This window comes from Drosophila albomicans, unplaced genomic scaffold, assembly GCF_009650485.2.
Source record: "Drosophila albomicans strain 15112-1751.03 unplaced genomic scaffold, ASM965048v2 utg000036l_pilon, whole genome shotgun sequence".
NCBI classification, from domain to species: Eukaryota; Metazoa; Arthropoda; class Insecta; order Diptera; family Drosophilidae; genus Drosophila; species Drosophila albomicans.
In genome coordinates this window covers 35,001-40,236 of record NW_026263483.1, presented here as the reverse complement: position 1 = coordinate 40,236, position 5,236 = coordinate 35,001, and the positions used below count along the sequence as shown (strand labels likewise).

At 35.3% G+C, this 5,236-nt stretch overlaps 2 non-coding genes across 2 annotated transcripts in view; both read right to left on the bottom strand.

Annotated features, from left to right (window-relative positions):
• Positions 1–819: 819 nt before the first annotated feature.
• LOC127566239 (large subunit ribosomal RNA) lies at positions 820–4,781 on the bottom strand. The gene has a single exon (XR_007955514.1). It is a non-coding gene; the product is annotated as a large subunit ribosomal RNA (ribosomal RNA).
• Positions 4,782–5,138: 357 nt separating this feature from the next.
• LOC117577487 (5.8S ribosomal RNA) overlaps positions 5,139–5,236 on the bottom strand; it is a 179-nt gene continuing 81 nt past the window's right edge. Inside the window, exon 1 of the ribosomal RNA XR_004573255.1 lies at positions 5,139–5,236. This exon is cut by the window's right edge and continues 81 nt beyond it. This is a non-coding gene — a ribosomal RNA (5.8S ribosomal RNA).

Sequence of the window (5,236 nt, the reverse complement as noted above, 5' to 3'; positions counted from 1 at the left end):
CTTAATTTTCGCCACTAATATAATGGCGTTCTTTTGCTACCAAATAAACTATATATAACCAACGCATAATAAATAAATGCATATATAAAATATGCAAGTGTTTTGTATACTTAGATATACTTAGTATGCATATTATTAATTTTCGCCACTAATATAATGGCGTTCCTTTTGCTACCAAATAAATATAATAACTAACGCATACTAAATAAATGCATATTTAAAATACGCAAGTATTTTGTACACATAGTTATACCTTTGCATATTCTTAATTTTCGCCACTAATATGATGACGTTCCTTTTGCTACAAATAAATATATATAACCAACGCATTATAAATAAATGCATATATAAAATACGCAAGTGTTTTGTATACTTAGATATACTTAGTATGCATATTATTAATTTTCGCCACTAATATAATGGCGTTCCTTTTGCTACCAAATAAATATATATAACCAACGCATAATAAATAAATGCATATATAAAATATGCAAGTGTTTTGTATACTTAGATATACTTAGTATGCATATTATTAATTTTCGCCACTAATATAATGGCGTTCCTTTTGCTACCAAATAAATATATATAACTAACGCATACTAAATAAATGCATATTTAAAATACACAAGTATATTTTTGTACACATAGATATATTATTTATTTATATATATATAATATATTTATATATTATATAAATTTTCTTCTTATATGCGTAATTGTATAACACATAATTAATAATTATGCATACAATTTTGCATATTTATATATATAAATATAATATATATATTTTTTATATATGCCTTAAACATATATATTTTATCGAATCGTCAAGCAAAGGATAAGCTTCAGTGGATCGCAGTATGGCAGCTGCTCAACCACTTACACACCTTGCCTGTTATAAAAGTCGTTTACAATTGATTCAAGGCTTTGTCATTGTATTAAATAATGTTTTTAATATATAACTAGCGCCGGCACCAGGGTGATCGAAGATCCTCCCAATTTACTATGTTATATGTAACATTGGCATCACATCCATCGTCGTCTATTAAATGAATAATAAACTTTTAATGGTTTAGAAGCCATACAATGCAATTGCCCTTATTTTATCATTGCAGTCCAGCACGGATACGACCTTAGAGGCGTTCAGGCATAATCCAACGGACGTAGCGTCATACCACTGTTCGCTCGAACAAGTATTGTGCCATTGGTCCGTACTGCGGTTCCTCTCGTACTACGCAGGAATGCTGTCGCAACAACGTTTTGTCATTAGTAGGGTAAAACTAACCTGTCTCACGACGGTCTAAACCCAGCTCACGTTCCTTGCATGGGTGAACAATCCAACGCTTGGTGAATTTTTGCTTCACAATGATAGGAAGAGCCGACATCGAAGGATCAAAAAGCGACGTCGCTATGAACGCTTGGCCGCCACAAGCCAGTTATCCCTATGGTAACTTTTCTGACACCTCTTGTTAAAAACTCTTTAAACCAAAAGGATCGATAGGCCGAGCTTTTGCTGTCCCTGTGTGTACTGAACACCGAGATCAAGTCAGCATTTGCCCTTTTGCTCTATGTGTGGTTTCTGTCCGCACTGAGCTGGCCTTTGGGACACCTCCGTTATTATTTGAGAGATGTACGCCCCAGTCAAACTCCCTACCTGGCAATGTCCTTGAATTGGATCATACCTGAGTAATTGGAGTTATACCAAATTTTTTAATTTAAGAACACATAAATGCACTCTCTCATTAATGAATTTGTTTGCGATTATATAACAAACTCGTGATACTTTGATCAAGAAGCTTGCATCAAAACCCAATACCATAAGATATAATAAATATATCCGTATAATGGCTAGGAAATGATACACGTTCCATTTAATCAAGTAAGTAAGGAAACAATAAGAGTAGTGGTATTTCATTGTCGATACTAAACCGAAATTTAATATCTCCCACTTATTCTACACCTCTTATGTCTCCTTACACTGCCAGATTAGAGTCAAGCTCAAAAGGGTCTTCTTTCCCCGCTAATTATTCAAGCCCGTTCCCTTGGCTGTGGTTTCGCTAGATAGTAGATAGGGACAGTAGGAATCTCGTTAATCCATTCATTGCGCGTCACTAATTAGATGACGAGGCATTTGGCTACCTTAAGAGAGTCATAGTTACTCCCGCCGTTGACCCGCGCTTACTTGAATTTCTTCACTTTGACATTCAGAGCACTGGGCAGAAATCACATTGTGTCAACACCCGCTAGGGCCATCACAATGCTTTGTTTTAATTAGACAGTCGGATTCCCCAAGTCCGTGCCAGTTCTGAATTGATTGTTAATTGATAATCGTTATAATTTAAAAGAACTAGCTGGTTGCCCAACTAGTATTCTTAAAAATTTTAGCAAGAAAGTTCCACAATTGGCTACGTAACTAAAACTATCCGGGGAACAAGAAACTACCATAAATGATAGAAACTCTATTTACCCAGAACGAGCACATAAACCATGTTATTGTTTCCCAATCAAGCCCGACTATCTCAATCTTCAGAGCCAATCCTTATCCGAAGTTACGGATCTAATTTGCCGACTTCCCTTACCTACATTATTCTATCGACTAGAGACTCTTCACCTTGGAGACCAGCTGCGGATATTGGTACGGCCTGTTGAGAAGTTTGCGTGTCCCACCATAAATTTTCAAGGTCCGAGGAGAAAAATATCGACACAACAGTATATGTCATGCTCTTCTAGCCCATCTACCATATCTCTCTGCGAAAGACTTCCATGGTAGTACGGCTATAAAACAGAAAAGAAAACTCTTCCGATATCTCTCGACGGCTTCTTTATGGTCGTTCCTGTTGCCCAGGATGAGCACGAGGCCCATATTTAATAACAAACGGATACTCAACAGGTTACGGAATTGGAACCGTATTCCCTTCGTTCAAAATTATTCAAGTTTTTTTAATTATGACAAAATATAAATTTTAGTTACTTTTTTTTACTTGAAAATTTTCGGCTTTCGCCTTGAACTTAGGACCGACTAACTCGTGATCAACCCACTGTTCACACGAAACCCTTCTCCACTTCAGTCCTCCAAGGTCTCATTCGATTATTTGCTACTACCACCAAGATCTGTACCAATGACGGCTCCATGCAGGCTTTACGCCAAACACTTCTAAGCACACCATTGTACCTTCCTACTCACTAAAGTTTCAAAATTTATATTACAAGTAATATAAATCATCTACTTTAGCGCGTAATGTATAGGTATAGCAACTTAAGCGCCATCCATTTTAAGGGCTAGTTGCTTCGGCAGGTGAGTTGTTACACACTCCTTAGCGGATTTCGACTTCCATGATCACCGTCCTGCTGTTTAAGCAACCAACGCCTTTCATGGTTTCTGAATGAGTTGTTAATTTGGGCACCGTAACATTACGTTTGGTTCATCCCACAGCGCCAGTTCTGCTTACCAAAAGTGGCCCACTGGGCACATTATATCATAACCTTAAACTTCATATCAAGAAAGTTAAGGTTCTTACCCATTTAAAGTTTGAGAATAGGTTAAGATCGTTTCGACCCTAAGGCCTCTAATCATTCGCTTTACCAGATAAGATTATTTTATACAACAGTTAAATGCACCAGCTATCCTGAGGGAAACTTCGGAAGGAACCAGCTACTAGATGGTTCGATTGGTCTTTCGCCCTATACTCAATTCTGACAATCGATTTGCACGTCAGAACTGTTTCGGTCTTCCATCAGGGTTTCCCCTGACTTCAACCTGATCAAAGTATAGTTCACCATCTTTCGGGTCACAGCATATATGCTCAAGGTACGTTCCAGTTAGAGGCATAAATAATATAAATATTATTATACATAACTATATAGAACGCCCGGGATTGCGTTAATCAACTATAAATAGTTAAAAAACTAATCCAATAATAGTCAAGTTAATTACGCTATTAGGTTTATATCCCAATAACTTGCACATATGTTAGACTCCTTGGTCCGTGTTTCAAGACGGGTCCCGAAGGTATCCTGAATCTTTCGCATTGTTAATCATACAAGTGCTTATAATAAACATAAAAATCAATGATAATCATGCCATTATATAATTCCGAAAAATTAACGCACTGTACTCATATAATCTATCAGCACTTTATCAAATTTTTGAAAATTTATTTTATGTTAAAATGCAAGCACTCTAATTTAAATAAACTCTTATCAAAATTGTTTGATAAATTCCATACATGCTAATAGATTACAATGTCCTTATATGGAAAAAATGCACACTATCGTTATAAATATTGATTAAATATTACAATTCTAATGATGAAATTTTCCATAACGGATATTCAGGTTCATCGGGCTTAACCTCTAAGCAGTTTCACGTACTATTTAACTCTCTATTCAGAGTTCTTTTCAACTTTCCCTCACGGTACTTGTTTACTATCGGTCTCATGGTTATATTTAGTTTTAGATGGAGTTTACCACCCACTTAGTGCTGCACTATCAAGCAACACGACTCTTTGGAAACATCATCTAATAATCATTAACGTTATACGGGCCTGGCACCCTCTATGGGTAAATGGCCTCATTTAAGAAGGACTTAAATCGTTAATTTCTCATACTAGAATATTGACGTTCCATACACTGCATCTCACATTTGCCATATTAGACAAAGTGACTTAGTGCTGAACTGATTTCTTTTCGCTCGCCGCTACTAAGAAATCCTTGTTAGTTTCTTTTCCTCCCCTAATTAATATGCTTAAATTCAGGGGGTAGTCCCATATGAGTTGAGGTTGTTTAATTACACTTATAGACAATTCTCTGCCTATTTTGAAATATACTATTTTTTTTCTTGAAGGTCCATAATATTCACAAAATTATTCTTTTATACCATATTCGTTAATAAGAGGCAATTCTAGTTTATAAAATAATATATTTTATGCTAGACATTCCTCAATATTATTTGAAATGAATAAAGAACATATAATTCTTCAAATTTTCTCATGCAACAGAGTTTTAGTATTTTCATTTATTAATTCATATTATGAATATCTTAAGCGAGAACTTTTTAGATTCACACTTATATTATCCAATAATATACAATGTGCTTAAAATTCCGAAAAATTTTAAACAACTTATTTAGCATAGTCTTACAACCCTCAACCATATGTAGTCCAAGCAGCACTAAAAAATTAATTAAAGTACATAACAGCATGGACTGCGATATGCGTTCAAAATGTCGATGTTCATG